Below are 13631 nucleotides of genomic sequence, written 5' to 3'. Positions count from 1 at the left end.
GTGATTTGCTTTCCATTTACTTGGTTGTGCCTGGTTGCACTTTCCATTTGTAGGCAAAAGGGCAAAAAAAAAAAGTGTCCCTGTAGAACACTATGTACTTCTCTAAAAAGTGAATGCCACTTTTTTTTATAAACTTGTTTTGTATACTGTTGACATCTTAAATTGTCTCAGAAGCGAAATAAGAAAATTAATACTTGATCTTACAGATAAAAAAGTTGGTTTGAGATTTCATCTGGTAGACACTGCTGGGTTGCTGTGGCTTGCTTCCTATATGACTTTTGTTTGTTGCCTGAGATGTTTTCACATTTGTTGGTTTTAATGTTAAGTAGAAATTACTAACAAGATGCCTCTCCACTGAGAGACTGTCTCAGGAAGGAGATGTAAACTGAGGACACAAATATTTTGAAGCTTTTTAGTCAAAAAGAGGGATTTGTTGGCAGCTGGTACAAGATGACACTTTGAGGAAAATAACAAAGTTTGCTTGTGGTTTCCTTTTAAATCTAAAAATTAGTTATCCTTGCCTGTTGGTTCATGTTTTCCCCATTACAAACAGTGGCACCAAATGGTTTGTTTGGGCAAATTAGTGGACAATGGCAAAAATGACTTGTACAGCAGTTCTGCAGTGTGCTACCAGGGAGAATTTAAAGGGGAAAAATGGCAGGGATATATATGTACGTGTGTGTGTGTGTGCGCGCAAATATATCTAAGTTTAATTTTTAATACCACATTGGTATTTTTATGATTATGACATTTCCAGAGAGATCTATAATTCTACAGTGCTCAAAATTCAGGATTGAATACAAGTTGAAAACATCTCATTAATTGATTATTTATGTTTGCTTTATCATCTGTCTAGCATTTGTGGCCAGACTTGCGCAAAATGTTGCAGATTTCCTGAACCTCCCGCACAATTTCCCCTGTGTCATCTCGAAGAGGGAAATGCTAAAAACAAAACAAAACAAAATCATCAATTTCAACACAATACGTTATTCTGGATGACCCTGCTTGTGTGGTGTATATAAATGTGTCTTGTTGAAGGAGAACATTAGCAGTGTTTGGCTTTTCCCCACAGTTCAGAAAGACTTTGCAGATTATCTTTTTATTGTAATTTCTCTCTGTTCTTTGCAGTAAATCCTTCACATTCCATTTCCTTTGTTAACTGGAGGGCTCATCAAACGACTGAGTTGAGTGATTTCTGAAACATGAAATTTTCTTTTCATGATGGCAGATAACGAGAAGCTTGCAGCTGAGAAGGGAAGGGGTGAGACGGAGAAGGGTGTGTGTGTTTCCTCTTAATCACTATTTACTGTGGTGTCAACACCTCCTCTCTATTGAGTCTCCAAACCTAGGTTAGGTCTTGTACTATCCTGTGTCTAAATACTTCCACAGCCTTTTGTTTCAAAACCAACAGTTCTTTCTTTTGGAAAATGACAATCTGGCTAAAAATCAACCACTTTGGCACGGGAATGTTGTTTAATTGTAGTAGCAGGAACATCAAAAGTTTTCTGTCAATGTGGTTTCCAAACCCTCGGCGCGTCTCAATGGCTGCTCAGACAAGAGGCATCGCTCGCTGTTCCTGCCCAGAGCACCTTTCTTCATAAAGGTATTTTCTCTTTTGGCGTTACTGCTTAGAGAGCCATTCCCTGTGGGTGTCGAGCAGAGTTTCTGACCTAGGGATATTTGCCATTAGCCAGTCCAATGCTCAAGTGTTTTGAGAAGCACTTAAGCTATTCTTTCACCCTGCTGGCTCCCTGTACGGCAGCTCTTGGAGTGAAGGAGCCGTGTGAGGAGATGCAGGCTCCAGGGGCAGTGTCCTGCCTTCCCACCTGAGCTGGGGTGTGCGGAGTCCAGGCTGTTATCCTGCTCCTGGGTCTGTGGCTGTGCTGTTAGTCATGCTGAGAGAACTAAGGCCCATTTTTTCATACATTTTGCTTTCTGGCCTGACACAGCACAGCCGCCCAGGCAGCTCTGCTGGCAGAGGTGGGGGGCTGGAGCTAGCTGGGGGAGAGAAAACTGAGGATGGGAATAGCTCGAGTTGTCTTATGGAGCCATACTTTAAAAGAATGCATCTGCATACAGAAATAACCTGAGAGATAACTCTCTGTTCTGACAGAAACCGACTGAAAGAAGCTACTTCTTTTTACCCTAAACAAGAAATAAGATACCATCTCCCAGTGGAGTTGAAGGGAATTTGGTTTGAATCATCCTATATGCTCCTAAATAGCCTTTAATGACTCAGCAGTTTTATTTGATTGTATCACTTCGCTTTTTTCCTGGAACGATCTGTCCTGTAAATAATTCAGTGAGGGGAAGACTGAGCAGAGCTACCTCTGCCTAGAGTTAGAGCAGAAACTCTCATCCAAGCCAAAGCCTGTTTTTCTCATGAGATTGAATTAAGTAAGTAAAATGTTTTTTCTGTCTATCTTCCGGGCTGTAAAATGAAGTGATTGACATTACCATCTATACTTCGGTCTTACGAGATGACAAACAATTAATAAATGGAGTAAGTATTCACCTGCATCAAAGAACTGGTGCTTTTAACACTAATTTCATGCATCCATCTACTGTAAAGCTCCAGCATGTTTATGATAATGCGCCATAAGCTTGTTGCCAGCGGTACAGCTCTACAAAGTATTAGAATAAGGGTAGCATTTGTTTTGTTCTGCATGCATGAACTTAAATTTTCAACAACCAAGATAGACAAATGGGAAGAAATGGCAACTATTGTCACCAAAGTATATCTAAGTAACAAAATGAAAATGTAATTGCAGCCGGTACTGAATTTTTACCGGTAGCTTAAAGGAAGGTAGCATCACTAACAGTAGTGGTGAAAATTAAAAGATAGACTATTTCAACTATGTGACTCACTCATTGGAAAAGGCTTTTTTGCCCTTACATACTACACTGGTTATTAAAGTACTTGGGAAGACAGGAGGACTATTTGTGTGTGATTATTATACTATGTTTTTGAGCAAGCATTGGTATCTAATTCTTTATGCGCTACTTGTTCTGTATTTCATGGCCTTTACTTGCATTACACAATGGGTCTTGTACAAGGTGGAATAAATTGATTTTGTCAGAAGCATTTGCTGGTTTTGTTTCAGAGAGTTGGGAGATTTTATAAGGTACATTCAGAGCGAGTGCTTTGGTAGTTGAATGTTATGACGTCGTTGTTTCATCAATATTAGCAGGAAAGAGCCTGTGAGTTAATAAGGATTGAATTGTTTGAGAGGCAGTAATTCTGAATTCATGGGGCAACAGGGTATGTTAGAAATGAGAAATGTGATTCAGGAGTTTATAAGAGCTGTAGAGCTATCACTTGAATTATTCTTAAGAGACATAAATATGTACGTAGTCTAGACAGTGCTGCTTTTGCACTGGCAGGGTCAGCTGCAAGTAAATGCTAGTACAAGAGCCGATTCCAAAACAGAGAAGGGAAAAAATAGAAAAAGACATAGATGAAGAATATGCTGGAGGCCTCATATGTTAGTTTGCAGTGTGTTTTGGAAGAGTCATCCAGAGGTCTTTCTACAGGGGAAAAAATGAATATTGAAGTAATCCAGAACTACTTTTTAAATAACATTATAGTGCTTGCCTTTCTTCTCAAATTTTTCCTACCTAACAATCAGATTATCTGTGTGTACATTACACTTCCGCTATGGGACTTTGTTTGGGTTTGGAAATCTAGCCTGTGTTTGAGTGTTAATACACCTCAAATAATGATAGATTCACTAATTGCTGCTTGAAATAGAATGCTGGAAATGTCTGCACTGTTGCTTATATTGAAATAGTATGATAAAATATAATCTTTCAACATACTGCTGTTTGTGTGGAAACTTGACATTTTGAGTACCCAGTTAGTCTATGTCATTTATTAATAGAATTAATAATTAGTTATATGCTTATGCAATTAGCAGTTCATCTGTGTAGGCCATCAGGTCAAAGCCTGAAGGGCATGCCCCTTCCCCTCAGCTGCTAGTATTAGTTATAGGAAAAAGAGAAATACCCCTGACATCAGTTATAGCTTTCTAAACTGCCTTTATTAGTAACCCAAATGATCGTCGAATTGCTGCACATGCCATTTTGAACCAAACCAAAGCGTTGCTCTAGGCCATGCATTACTAACTTAGTCCTTTCGCAAAGCACGCTGAATTCCAACAGTCCTGAAGTCATTCTACAGTGTAGATCCATGACCCATTCCGTCTGGAGTCGCCAGTAGCTCAGGCCCAACGGTGGCATTTTGCCATTGGTAAGTGTGGAGACAAATTTCCAACAGTCAGGAGCTGCGGGGAGAGTTTGCAGAGGGATTTGGGATGAGTGGGACTGGAAGGCTTGAAGGCTGCTGCTGTTGCCTCAAGTCCAAGAGTTCACAAGCATGTTCCAGCAACAGCTGATGCTCCAGTATCCACACTGCACGCGTGCGTTATTCGACAGCTTTCTGTTCTTGAATTAGGACTTCTTGTTAGTATTCAACTGCGTAAAGGAAAGCTTTAAACATACAGTAGGTTTATGGGCATGAATGTTTGTGTTACTTCCTTAGAGCTTTAAAAACACAAGAGAATTAAGCGGATTGTTTGAAAAATGAAGAAGCAAAAAAGAGAAAGTTAAGCTGTAACATGAGCTAATTTTCTTTCAACTGAACTTCTACAAGAACAAAATTTATTGTCACCAACAGTTGTTTGAAATGTTTCTGCAATGCCAGCCATTTAAATTCAAATAAAGAAGTGCCTTGGGGTTGCACTGAAAGTGAATGAATTACACTGGGCAGCTCGTATTAGTATTACTATTGCTTCTTTGTACTGTAGCAGTACCTAGCAATAAACCAAATATTTATACATGTACATCACAGTACATTCTTGGTGACTGTGACTTTGGCATTTAAAAACCAAATACGGTGGAGCAGAAGGATATGTTTTTGCCTGGCAGCTGCATGTGATTTCTCCAAGTGGATACACTAAAGAATTCTCATCGCTGCCCTAAATTCTTTTGTAGTTGGCAGTATAAAGATACTTGAGTCAAAACCATCCATGTTCTGAGAGATTTGGTCTAAGGTATACTACAGAGTTGCAGAGTGAATAGCAGTTACAGATTTCCAGTGTTCCTTATTTTTTCTTTGGTTTTTATTATTCGGGGTTTTGCTGCTTTCTTATTAAAGTAATTTACTAGATCAAAGTTTGAAGATAGTTGACTGTTTCTACGAACCTGTTGTTTATCAGTGGATCGACAACTTTACACCATTACACGTACAATAATTATAAGTTGTTAACTGTTTTTGTCTATTATCATAGAATCATAGGGTTGGAAGGGACCTCTGGAGATCATCTAGTCCAGCCCCCTGCTAGAGCAGGGTCACCCAGAGCAGGTGGCACAGGAACGCATCCAGGGGGGTTTGGAATGTCTCCAGAGAAGGAAACTCCACCACCTCTCTGGGCAGCCTGTGCCAGGGCTTTGCCACCCTCAAAGGAAGGAAGTTCCTCCTCCTGTTTAGGTGGAACTTCCTATGCTCAAGTTTGTGCCCGTTACCTCTTGTCCTGTTGCTGGGCACCACTGAAAAGAGTCTGGCCCCATCCTCCTGACACCCACCCTTTAAGTATTTATAAGCCTTGATAAGATCCTCCCTCAGCCGTCTTTTTTCCAGACTGAAGAGACCCAAATCCCTCAGCCTTTCAAATCTATGCTATAAATTTCTTCTTGTAGATTCTTGGGTCTTTTCAAGAATATTTCCTGTGTCACTCTTGTTTATGCTAAGAATGTGTTTGATAAACTGAAATATCATGCTTTTAACAGCCAGATTTAAAGAATTGTATTTGAGTATTACGTGAAAGGAATTCGGTGGGTTTAAAGCTTTTTGGGGTCTTTTCAACTGGACTGGCTACTGCTCTTGTTGATAGCAACAGGCATGGTAGCATTTCATGTTAATATGTATTTTCACGTAATCAGAATATTTGAGGCAACTGGTGTTTGTTAATAACCAGACAAATGAAAGCTACTAGGTGGCAATTTTTTGTTGAGACTGTCCTAAATATAATGCTTTGTAGAACCACTAAAAGAGCATGTTTGGTGGCAAGGATTTCAACTGATCTACAGCATATGTTTTTATAGAAAGCTTCACTCTTCACTTAATGCAGATGTTAAACTGGTTTCTGATGCTCAGTAATACTACTACTACTACAATTGCATTTGTGAAAATAAGCACTGATTTATGTGAGAATGCATTTTAAGTACATATCTGCGTATGTTTAAGGAAAAATCTGGTCCATATGGTGGCTAGATAAATTAATATTACTCTACTACATGCAGTAGGAAATTATGCTGTGGACATTGTCATTCATGCACTGATATCAAATCTGGGTGGAACTAAAGAAGAAGGGTATCTTTATTCCTGAGTGCAAGCTGTGCAAGAAGTTGTTTGTGTTTTCTTTGTGCAAATGCAGATTGCACCTTTGTCGCTGGTGTCCGGTGAAGATTACAGTACAACTACTACTTTCTTAAGATACCAAGGTTATAGTGCAAGCAGATGTGACAGCTACTAATTGACCAAAACCCTCTCTGCTGTTGGACAGTTTGCTCTAAGTGACAAGAGATTGACATCTTAAACAGTTTATATCTCTTGGTGAGAAATGAAAACTGATATTTTAGATGTTCCGGGTGTGTCTATGGATATATGTGTCTTTACCAGGTAAGATAGATGTTTGCCCACATAGAAGTGAATAAATCCTCTTCAGACTCTTTCAGAAAGGCAGTTCCCTAAGCTTTATTTGAACAAGATTCCAAATACCTTTCCTGTATCTGACCTATTAATTGGCAGTCAGTGTTAATAATAACTGAAGCTTATTAGATTATTTTTTTTCTGTCCTCTACTGTGTGCCATCCTTCTTGTTTTGAGTTTCTCTCTGCAGAGTCTGTAGTACAAAAAAACTTGGGGGAGGGATGTAAGTGTTGATGCCACACAACAATTTGGTAATATATATTTTGTGTGTATTGTATTTATGATAGTTACTGGCTGGTTACATGAACTGACTCACTGACTAATGACGCCATGGGAAAAATTCTCTCATCTGAGGCAGGTACATTATCTTTATAGGCATAACATATCTCAAAGAACTCCAGTTAATGTACCAATGGGCAGCTGTTCTTCTAATTGTAAAATTAATGGAGTTTTATTGATTAACAGTAGTTGACTGACTCTTGTCCTTAACGATGCACTTCCTTCTTCTAGCTGATCATAGAATCATAGGGTTGGAAGGGACCTCTGGAGATCATCTAGTCCAACCCCCCTGCCAGAGCAGGGTCACCCAGAGCAGGTGGCACAGGAACGCATCCAGGGGGGTTTGGAATGTCTCCAGAGAAGGAGACTCCACCACCTCTCTGGGCAGCCTGTGCCAGGGCTCTGCCACCTTCAAAGTAAACAAGTTCCTTCTCATGTTTAGGTGGAACTTCCTGTGCTCAAGTTTGTGCCCGTTACCTCTTGTCCTGTCCCTGGGCACCACTGAAAAGAGCCTGGCCCCATCCTCCTGACACCCACCCTTTAAGTATTTATAAGTGTTGATAAGGTCGCCCCTCAGCCGTCTTTTTTCCAGACTGAAGAGACCCAAATCCCTCAGCCTTTCTTCATCAGAGAGGAGTTCCAGTCCCCTCAGCATCTTGGTAGCCCTTTGCTGTCCCCTCTCCAGCAGTTCCCTGTCCCTCTTGAACTGGGGAGCCCAGAACTGGACACAGTCAAGACAAAATAACCACAACAGTTTATGATCAACATAAGCTGAATAACTTGTTTAAAAACTTTTTTTAATCATGCTTTTAAAAGAGTAAATCCCTAACATTGAGCTTATTTAGATGAACTAGATGCGTTGTGTCCTAGGATTTATTTTTTTTTTAAATGAATCAGGGTACTTGGAAAAAAACTAACACAGCTTTAGAGCCAAGTTGTTAACTAAATTCAGATGCTTTTATTTATATTCTGTTTAAAATCTGCTGTCTGGACAAGCTTGATAATGTAAACTGTACAAAAGTAACTTAGGTCACACTTGATAATCAGCTTTTCTGTGGTATTTCAAATCCAAGTTACTTTGTGCAGCCCTGGACCCTTTTACTAAGCCCTCAAAAAAGCTCAGAGAGAATTTTGCAGCGTCTTCTATACAGAAAAATATTAAAAGATTTATAAAGTAACTTGCTTCTCTTGTAAAGGGAGAAAATACAAACTTAGCTTAATTTCTCTCCTAAAAATGCCTTTCCTCCAGTCTACTTCCCTTCAGATTATTAAAAAATTGGCTGGTGGTTATTTCTTCCCAAATTGTTGATTCTTCATGCTGTTCTGTAGTATGGCATCTTTTTTCTTTTCTGTTCTTGGCTGTTTGGTATCTCTTTTCCTAAAGTAGACATACCTGCTGATTTCCACACAGTGCCTCATATGAACTTTATCATCAAGAAGTGTTTCTTTATATTTAACTGCAGAGTAGGGGTTTCAAAATACAATATAATGAAAACTAGTGTGTCGGTAAACTTGTGGAGGAAGAACAGAACTACTGAGCTCTACTGGGTTACTGTGGATTTCCACCGCAAGAAATGCTGAAGTGCAAAACCCAAATCAATTAGTATGTCCTGGACTCGGGACTGTGCAGATACCTATGCAGGGGATGATGGCTCCACAGCCATCTTAGTATTAAGGCAGTGTATTTTAAAAATTAAATAAAATGACAGATAAGCCCTAAATTTTTAATTTAGAAAAATGGGGTTATTTAAGCTTAAAAAGGCAAAGAGAAAGCCAGAGCTAATTCAGAAGATAGGATTCTTTGGTTTAAGTGGATAGGCAATAATACCTGATTCAGGAGTAAACACCGGGGAATGTGCTGTCCCTGAGTAGCAGGCGGCCACCTTGTTCTGTGTGTATTCTTACAGTGCTCGATAAATCTAGTAGACTTGCTTCCAGGAGGAGGATGGGCTTTTGTGAGCCATGCAACATCCAGTCAGTCAGTTCCAGGTGACGTATCTGACAGGGTCGCACTGCAGTTAATCTGGTAGCAGCAAAAGCCTTTCTTTGGTTTCTGGACTCCTTTCCAGCCTCTTGCCCACGACCTGCTGTGATCTTCGGGTTTGACGAGTGTCTGTGTCCAAGAGAGTGGCATTAATAGGCGAAGAACGTTTTGGAACCGAGGGGTAGTGCAAGGTGTCCAGTGGGGAGCTGTGCTGTCTCTGAGGGCAGAGCGAGCAGAACTGCCAGTCCTTTCAGCTCTTCTGGATTTCCAATATGCCTATTTACTATGGAAACAAACACAAAATAAAGTACCTTGGTGCTGTTGCTATTAGAAACATGGGGTTGTAAATGTGCACACATTGGTCAGGAGTATAATTTTTCATAAACTGGTGGAACTCTTTTGCCTCAGACAATTTTAAAGAGAAACAATGGAGATAGATAAGACTCGTCTCTTCCCCAGCAAAAAGAAAAGTAAAGAAAAAACGTCCCCAGCTTTCTGTGTTCATGAAGTATTTATGTACCCCTTCCTCTTCTTTCTGAGGTTTCATTTTCATTTAATTCTGTTTTATCTCACATTTTAAAAATGAACTCCTAGTATGTATGTAATTTATTCCCAGTCTGCTGTAATTAAGTTGCAGATAAACACATGGTTACCATATGACAAAGTAATATTGAAAGGAAATGCTTTATAAGAGACACGCGGTATGCGCGCTTTGGCCTGGGTAACGCTGGTTTAGCTTGTCCGTAGACATACGGCCTCGATGCAATTAGGAAAATACAAACAGTATGGTAAACTAATAGTCACGTAGCAAATAATGACAAACCTGGAGTTAGGAGCCAAAAAAGAGAAGCTGTAATCAACTGAAGGTAAAAAGAAAAAAAGAATAAAGCAAAGAAACGTCACGGGCAGTTTGCTAACACTACGCGGGGTTCGGGCTGGCCAGGAGGAAGGCTGCCTCTCAGTTGGTTTCAGGTCCTAGTGCAGAGCATTGACGTAACCTTAAGAGGTAAGGTTGAACCTTGGCAAAGTGGTCTGAGCTCTTGAGTTACAGATATGCTCTGCTAAAAAATTCAGGTCTGAAATTTGGGGCACGCAGAGCACTTTTCACTCGGGTAACCAGCTGTCTGTATGCTGCTGGGGGAAACCAGGCACGGCCGGAGCTTGTGAGTGAACGTTTTCTGCAAAGATTTCCCCTGCCCGGGCTGACAGTCCTATGTTATTCCTCAAGTCTGCCCCCAGAATTCTCCTTTCCTCTGCTTTCCTCTTTACTAAAAAGCAAACACGCATGTTGGTAGTATCGCTTGTGGGTTTAGTTTGAAAAGAAGGGAGCTGCTGTGCACGAGGTGTCATGGCTGCCACATGGACAAAACGACTTTTTCATCGTCGTTGTGCACTTCTTTTTGTAAACTTGGTCTTTGGTTCTAATCACACTCAGTAGTTTTGTGTAATTTGCATAACACGGATCACCAGCAGGACTGATTTACTGGAGTAGAATGTTTACTTAGATGGGAAGATGGAAGATGTGTTTATTCTGAGACATAATTACGAGTGGTGAAGTTTCATAAATCCACTTTGCAAATACAGTGTTTTTACACTGTGTAATTTAGTTGAAGGGAAAAGTGCATTATCTTTTCTTGGTTTCGGTTCCTTTAATCGCCCAAAATGAGACGCTTCATGGTGACTTTTGAGATCCTTTATGCTTTGAACTTTTCAGTGTGCTGTTCTTTGAATAATATGATTCTAGCCCTTGCAAAGCATTTTAGGCAGTTTTCAGTGTAGACTCAAAAAAAATCTATAGTATGCAAGAACATATTTATAAAATGTTTCTCTTTTATAATTCTGTAATTCATATTGTTTAAAAATAGATTTTGTCAAAGTTTTTCTCATGCAGTAGTAGATACAACAGCTTATTTTCATAGCTATAATTTATTACATACCCCAGTTGCTTCAAATTGACATTTATTCTTATCCAAAAATAAAAGCATGCTGCCATCTTCCTAAGCATTTGATAACGAACTGATGAAGGTTGACCTCTGATGTGCTAATAATGTTTGTACGTTTAGGCTTCAACTGAGATTTAGTTAAACACACTGTTTCCTGGAAAGATTGCTATATTTTCCTCCAATTTAAATCGTTGACCGTAAGTTACAATGTTGTTATCTTTCAGGCACAGACCAAACTGTCTTTTTTTGTCTTCCCAAGGCAAGAAGTGGTGAAGCAGAAGCGAACATTGCGCCCCACTTGAGCATCTTGACATTAGAACGTGTTGGTTTGGACACAGAACTTCATTTGGTGCTGAAGCTTCGGCAAAATACCCGTTTCCCAGTGTGGATGTTTGGGCCCGGTGGGGCTGTGTCGATGTTAGGGTTCTTCGTGTTGCTGTGTCTGTCACTCAAGTGAATCTCATTATGAGCAAATGGCCAATAGGAAAATATTATTTAAGCACACACAGCCCTCCCCAAAACGTCAGTGGTGTTAATCCAACGGGTACGGGACTCAGACCTACTTTTTCTTTAAAGTCAAGTACAAAAGTGAATAGAATTTATAAGCATTATTATGTTTTTAAACATCTTTAACGTTATAAGTATGAATAGATCTTTGCATGAAAAGAGGCAATAAATGGAGATTTGCATCTTGTGGAATTACTGTAAAATTATACTAGAGTGCAGACGGTGGAGTTGATCGAGCGGGTTTTGCGCAGTGTTAGCTACCGTTTGAGACATACCGAGATATTTTGTGTCAACATTTTCTAATGTTCTGTATGTTTTAGCATAGAAGGAAGTTAGAATGAGAGATTTTTCTCTTGAAACTAGATATTCAAATTATCTGTAGAATGCTACCTCAGCGATTTTGTTTGGCATTTCTTACTCTAATCACACACGTTAGTGGCCCTTAGGGACACGGTTTAGTTGTGGACTTGGCAGTACCAGGTTTATGCTCGCACTCGATCTTAAAGGTCTTTTCCAACCTAAACAATTCTACGAAGATCTATCACAAACTCATGTGATGGACAGAGACAGATTAAGCAAGGAGTGGGACACTGATTCCCCAAGTGTGCTGTTATGAGATGCTACTATAACTGGGATGCTGATAAGCTTCCTTGCTCTAGAAACAAAAATGAAAACAATACTGATTTTAAGTGAGATCCCAGTTCTGCATTGCTCTGAGTTAGATAATAGCCACAGCATCGCTCCAAGTGTCAGTAGGCGATAACGGTGTAACTCTGGATAAATCTCTGGATAAATCGCTTTCTGAATGTTCCCCTCTTGCCCTAGTGGAATTCTTTTAAAAAGAAAGTTTCCCCTTTGTGGTCCATTTGTCTTTCTGAATTCCAGTTCATCGGATGGAAGCCTTTTACTGAATGTTGTCATGCGGCACTTCCCATAGTCAAATTTCAGACCTTTCAGGCTCTGAGCGTAATATTTAATGATACTGGTAGAATTTACAGTTTAAAAATTTATAAATGCTGCCATTGTACAGCAAAAACTTCTAGATAAAAGAGCATGAACTTAAGCGTGTGACAGACTCGCAGCATCTGCAGGCAATGGGTTTCTCTTGCGTATCCTAAAGGTTCCGGACTTCTCCTGTTGATTTTCAGTTCAAAAGAAATCTCAAAAAAAAGGGCAACTTTGAGACAAAAGCCTTCTCAAAACCATGGCAATCTAACACATCTTCCTCCGCCTGCGTTACAGGTTTTTCTTTCATCCTCATATTCAGATTTTGAGTGTACGTTAATTTATATAGCGCTGCTCTTGCCCAGTCGAGCAGCGGAGAGGAAGGAACGAACAAAAACTAGGTTGCCTTTCTTTTTAGAGATACGGTGCTGCTCCTTTCTCGATTACACTGTCTTGGCAGACCCACTTGTCTTATCTGTTGGGGTCTGAGAGGTGCATGTTGGTACAAGGAGAGTTAAATTTCTTGGAGAAATTTTTCATTGACTTAGGGCTTGCCACCACGCCTTAAAAAATACAGGATAGGAGAAATCCTTGTTAGATGTTCATGTTGGGGACAGCTGTCTTGCAGGATAAAATATTTTAGTTAATTGAAATGCATCAACAAATGTTTTGTCCAGTTATCTAAAAATGAACAAAGCAGCTTAAATCACGTTTCTAGAAAGAAGATTGAAAATGTAGACGTGATGTTCAGTTTATGACAGATTAACGTGGTTTTTGACTTGAGGATAAGAGTTCTTGGTGAAGTTAGCACCAAATATTTTAGCAATGCGCATTAAGGACAGATAAATTGTAAGACCAGGTCTCATAAATGGAACTGTAGTTACCCGGGCTAGCAGAAGGCTTAGGAAAAGTAGGAATACAAACTAATTTCCAAAAATGTAATTGCTGCACTTTTATTTTGTAGCTTGGGGGTTGCTGTTTTTAAGGATCTACAGGACTTGATCATGGCAATAGTAAAATTATTGCTTTTGTTGTGATCTGGGTTAAGACTACTGTGACTTAAAAATGAGCCTGCTGCCGAAACCGGAGAAGGAGGCTGCGGGAGAGCACGGAATTCCCACCATCTCGGCAGGAGGGCATGGGGCCGCGGTGGGGATGGCTCCCCGCTTGCTGCCCGCACGAGGAACTGACCCCAGCTTTTGCAGCCAGCAGCAGGCTGGTGGCAGGGGGTTTGATTGTTTCATGCTTCTGGAATTTAATCGTG

At 40.0% G+C, this 13631-nt stretch overlaps 1 protein-coding gene across 3 annotated transcripts in view; it reads left to right on the top strand.

Moving 5' to 3' along the window:
- CENPP (centromere protein P) overlaps positions 1–13631 on the top strand; it is a 147129-nt gene that overhangs the window by 122111 nt on the left and 11387 nt on the right. The window lies entirely within an intron of this gene.

This window comes from Larus michahellis, chromosome 10 (assembly GCF_964199755.1).
Source record: "Larus michahellis chromosome 10, bLarMic1.1, whole genome shotgun sequence".
NCBI lineage: Eukaryota > Metazoa > Chordata > Aves > Charadriiformes > Laridae > Larus > Larus michahellis.
This window is presented reverse-complemented; position numbering and strand designations above follow the sequence as displayed.